We start from the raw sequence: 6,000 nt of genomic DNA on the forward strand, positions 1-6,000 counted from the left end.
CATGTAAGTTTATAAGCAATTTTAGGTAACATATAGATAATATCAATCTTCTTCTGTTAATCTGCATTCTAGATATGATAAAACTATTACTTGTTTATAAAGATTTCCAAATGCTATTAGAAAAATGAAATTAATGTCGAAAGTATCAAATTCCAAATAAAATTAAATTAAATTTACTTCATAACGCTACTTTATACTAGTTCTAAATAAGACGCGACGGCTCGACCTAATGACCCGATCTTTTTCTTCTGTTTGATGTTCACAAAGAAACGAGATCTGTCTGATCTTCGACGACCGAAGCGTGTCTTTCTTTTGTGCATTTTTTATCGAATGACTACAAGTAATCAAAGACATGACTTTTAGGGAAATTAAAGAGAATAATATCAAAACCACATACTGATTAATTGAGTTATGTTAAAGGACTCCAAATTAGATTCAGGAGTGATACGTAGTATTTTGAGCCCTAATAACACTAAAGTTAATTTTAACAAAGCCACCTTAAAAGTTATAACTAGGTATTACAGTACTTTACGAGTATACGATGATCCTCAATACTGACGAAAATAAAACACAAAACACAAAAACGCTTCCACGACATCTAAAGCTTTGCGAGCTCGTCAACATTTCCAATTAAATCCTCCCCGGGTACACTGCGGACCGAAATAACTGACGCGTGAAATTAATTAACGAAAATTCAAACAAACCAAAATACATTTCACTTTGCGAACAACGGGTTTGAGAATTACAGGGCTGTACCCAGCTAGAAGTCACAAGGGTTAAATATCACCTTTCCTTAAAATAGCATTTGTTGCGTATCCTGGATGACGACCTTGACGACGCTTCCCTGTCACTGGCTACTACATGACTTAGACCTTATGTGTGACGACAATAAACGATGATATTGCTCTGTGACGTCTCTCAACTAAGGTAGCCTCAAGTCACTAGCTGGTATACATATATAAATTGGGAAATAAAAGGATTATCGAAATAAATAAACAAATAAAATATCCGTCTCCAAATTAGGATTCCATATGTTATGGGTATCAAAGATTAACATACATTAAAATATATACATAGATAGATAATAAACACCAAGAAAAACAAAACAGAGAAAACAAAACTGTTCATCATACGAATGTTCGGTCGAAGCGAGAATCGAACCCACGACCCTTGGCGCAACGCTAACAACTGAAATAAAAGCTGCAAACGAATAATTTTGCTCACTTGGCGGGCTCGTTGCTAACTGTGAGCTCCGGGTTCAATTTCCAATCAGAGCTGGTATTCTAATTAATGACATCAGGTAGTCGGAGTCGGGATGTGCTTGTTGTTATGCCACATGTGTATCTTGTGCCGGTAGCAAAGGAAACAATCGTATTATGGGAGCCTTGACTCTGCAACGATACGTATGGTAAAAAATAATAATTCTACCATAATACTATAAAAAAATGTTACGAACGAAAAATACATATATAAACATCGTCTCCAATCTAGACCAGAATATGTACAATTTGAAAACGATTACGTGTTATATTAGCTGCATCTACATTACACCCAAAAAGACACTGATGTATTTTCCCAAACGCACCAAGAGGAGTACGACTTGAAGCTGCATAGAAATTTTTTTTCGTTAAAATTATAATAACAATAAGTACCTACATAATATGCTATGTAAATCCAAATTTGGGATAATACCGTTGTCTGTTCCGAGTGTGGCTCTGCGCGGGCGCGCTCATTGATTCTGTAATTTCAAAAGGCCTGTAATACGATGTGTAATTACGTTTTGATACGGCCGCGAGGTAATGTTCGCCTGTCAGCGCTCTGCCCCTTCGATGTATTCGATGCCAACAACTTCCCTCACACATCGGCGGCTGCGATTTATTTCATCGAGCTTTTTAAAACGAGGAACAAATATTATTAACTCATCACTGTCGATGAACAGACGGGCTCTTGTTGATCCACTATTCACCGGCTACCGGAAACCAAGAACAGTACCTAACTACGTTCGTTAAGGCCGCCACCCACCTCGAGACATAAACTAAAAGTCTCCATAGCATTGGATGCATCTATCTACCCTTCCTCTAAAAATAGACCCACCTTCTGTTTCTTGCAAGGTAAAATTTCGTGCCTGCTCACACGCCTTATAAACTGCAACTATTATTCAACCAATATTAATACGAGATGGTAATAATGTGTATAAGTAGTGTAGCGTATATTGAGGTTCCGGACTCTATATTTTAGAGCACGCTTACGACAATATTTGTAAAAACCTATACAACCCGCGTATAATTAAATGATTGACTTAATTTGTCTGATGAGTACTGCGATGTCGGATTTTCAAACGAGACTATGATCAATTGCTTTTGCTAAATTAAAGTAATAGCAAATAATAATTAAAATCATTATGTAGCTTAATTTATATGGAAAAAAATATACTATTGGAAATCATTTATTGAGTAAATTAAGTTTCCTACCATAAATCCATGACCTCAAAACAGGAGTAACTTAAAAGATACGCGGTTTAATTGTCTTTCAGTGTTCACAGCCAATTACAGATAGCGATCGTGTAATATGTTATCCTTTAAGACGAAATGTTAAAAAAATATTTTATAATTTAAACGTTAACTATAAACATGAAGCCAGTTATAAAAGTTAATGGCATCGGCGCATCGATTACCTCAATCGATGGCTGCTATTTACTTATTTATTTAACGATCAATTTGATTGAGATGTCAAAGTGTTTTATAATACTCAAAAAGGTAAAGCTATTTTTCTTTGTCAAGGCGTTTAATGTACTTCGTATTTTTCAAGGTAAACAAATTTGACATTTAAAAATAAAATGTTATTTATTTTCTATCGGTTGTATTTTTTTAGAACTAATACATAAGTACCTATTAATGTATAATGGAATTATAGAAAGAAGGAAATGTTACACATAAAAATATTCAAAAGTACACATGTGGTCTCTAACCAAGAAACCTGTAAAGTACTCGAATCGTGAAAAGTGTAAAACAAAACGAGATATTAACCCGTAAAAGTGACTTTATCCATGCAGATAAACTATCTACCAGTTTAGTTTTAGAGTAAATATAAAGGTACATATGTGTGTATTTGCGAAAATTGTCCGCGTGTCTGAGAAATAGCTCTAAGCGCTTTCACAGATTAATATTCTGTTTATTCAATCTACAATTTTAATTTATGCGTTTGTGGTCGCGGAAGACAATACCCGAAAATGAGAACGATCATGTTGACTCACCGCGGACGTCTGTCTCTCTACGAGGCTCTGACAGCGGTGCCCAACTAAGTTTAAAATCCCAACAGACTTTGGAATATTAGATCTAAATTCAATACACACAAATGAGAATGGAAGCTGGTACCCGGCACTGCCGATGCTTCATTTGAAGAATGGCCGTGAGCCGTCAGGTCCGTTTACCTTGTAGACTATTTGAAACTAAAACATACCTAAACGGATCGCGTGTTTGTAAGCCGTCTTCTTTTCAGAACAGCGTGAGTACTTAACACAATGCTTATAAATATACATATATGTACCAGCATACATATATGTATATTTATAAGCATTATGTTAATTATGTAGCTGTAAGAATTATCATCTCATCCCTGGACTTTTGTAAGTGCTTAACACTGAATCGATTGCAAACTTATCTGCCAACAATTTAAAAAAAACAGTGCTGTAAATTTTAAACATGGTGAATCAAAAAGAACTAATTGCATAGTTTACCTAATTTAATAAATATGTAATAATAATAAATAATAGTTTATTTAAATAAAAAACACAACACATCGCAAAATGTATTTTTCAATTCTCACGAACCGTTACCGACATTCTCGATTGCGTGATATGTGACAATTGTATTGAGACGGACTTCCCATCTGCCAGACTAAAGTAAAAACACAGAGTATTCAATTAATTCCAATACTATCAACAAAAATTCCTATCCTTTTAAAAACACATTCTCTGACTGACTTAAAAATTACCTTTTAAAAGCCCTTTCGTATGAACAGTCCCGTCACAAGAAAGTTTATTAGATAAGCATAAATTAATAAATTACTCTTTCATCTGCCGCTCACATGAAATTAACTTGACAAATAAAAACACTTTGTAGCATTCTTAAGTTAAATGCAATTAGTATTGCCTTATATAGATCAAGCAACCTTCGCAGGTCGGGCCTTAGCGATGGGAGCTCGCATCAAGCGACTTAACTTAAATAATGCTTTCATTAGATTTTATTTGAATTCAACGTAATGGTTTTGTTAAACATTCTGCAGAAAGGCTGCACGTGAATTTACGTGCTAATTAGTTATTTATTAAAAAGAATAGGCGCGATATTATTTTATTAGTAAATTGATAAACACTCGTTAGTTTTTTAAAGTCTATGAACAAGAAAACTGTAAATCTCAAACCATGGAACTTCTAGAACAATAACAATTTCTGAATATTAAAACAGGATTACCATCACGAAGTGGTACATTCTTGAAGTACAGAACAAAAAACTGCTCCACATCGTCTTAACGAGACTTCGCATGAACGAAACCAGCTTACCATTTAGCTATTAAAGCATTTACCATTTACGGGTCCGTCGTCCCGTACGTCTGGTTGTCAACCTCCGGACATATTGTCGTGGACATTACCTATTTATTGATAGCGTACATTCGTTTTTTGTAGTCAATAAAAAAGTATGTAGGAATTGATAGCATGTCGCTTAGGGCGAGCGCACGCTGTGCTGACTTCAGTGACTTATATGTTTTAGTCAATTATCTGGTTAAAGCCTTATTTGGTTTGTTGTTCAACATGAGTTTCACGCTCGTAGCCGTATGGGCTCCGTAAGTGAATTGTGACTATACTGCCTAATTATCCCACTTAACATCACGAATGACTGTTGTGATGAAAGTGACTCTCATTGGTAAGGTGAGTTGCTAAGTTTCTTGTCTAAGCATTTGAAAAGTAAATTTTTCTTTAAAACTAAAAATTACCAAGAAAAAAGTAAATTATGTATTAACTAATAAAAAAATGACTTTGAGGATACTTTACTGTACATTACAATAACACAAAAAAGGGTCATATTATAAAAGAAATAATAGGGTTCATCTTATCGATAAAACTGATTTCTTCCAGACAGAGGTTATAAGATTAAAACACAGATTATATCATTATTCTACATTGAAGCTGCGAGCATGAAGTCCACCTTACTTCAAATTCATTTTCAATTCAACGAATGAATGTGTCCGTCACATCGACCGGCTTGTTTGTCAACATTGTATGAATTATTATAGTTTGTAACCATCCTTCGGCTATAACTCACTCAACTATTATCCTGATAAATGTGTCATGGGAAACCGTGAAAAATAATACAATTTATTACTTAATGTCTTAAATGCCTCTGTCTTGTTGGTTGTTAAGGTTTGACTGATGTACGGTAGCCACCGGCCGTCCGGTCGTCTCATTAGACTATGCGATGTGAATAATTAATTGTTTTCATAAAATAGAATATCAATTCAATAGACACGAATAAGTTGACGGAGACAATACTTGTACTTTATTAGCCAGACTGATCCAAGCCGCTAGCATATTAATATAAAAATAACAAAATTTAATATTTGCCAGTAACAATTTTATAATGGTTATAGTTTAACAGATATAAATACAAAATATCCTTGAAAACCGTTAACGATTTATGAATATCTAATGGCAATTTTACAGTGACTCAATTCATTAGACGTTCTAAAGCAATTAAAAATTAATATAATTATAAATTGTATTTTCTTATAAATTGCGAAATAGCACAATCAACTAAAGCACGAGTATTACAGTAAAGGTGTTAAACTACAGTACAAAACGAGAAAGTTTCCATCTGGTCACATGTCCATCACAATGTAAAGCCATTCGACTCTACATAACCATGTAGAGCTAGCACTGCGATTGGATAAAGAGCCTATATTATTATTTTAATGTTTCTCAATTTGTATATAAGGAGTTAATATTCA

The sequence above is a fragment of the Bombyx mandarina genome, chromosome 11, assembly GCF_030267445.1.
Source record: "Bombyx mandarina strain Sakado chromosome 11, ASM3026744v2".
Taxonomy (NCBI): Eukaryota; Metazoa; Arthropoda; class Insecta; order Lepidoptera; family Bombycidae; genus Bombyx; species Bombyx mandarina.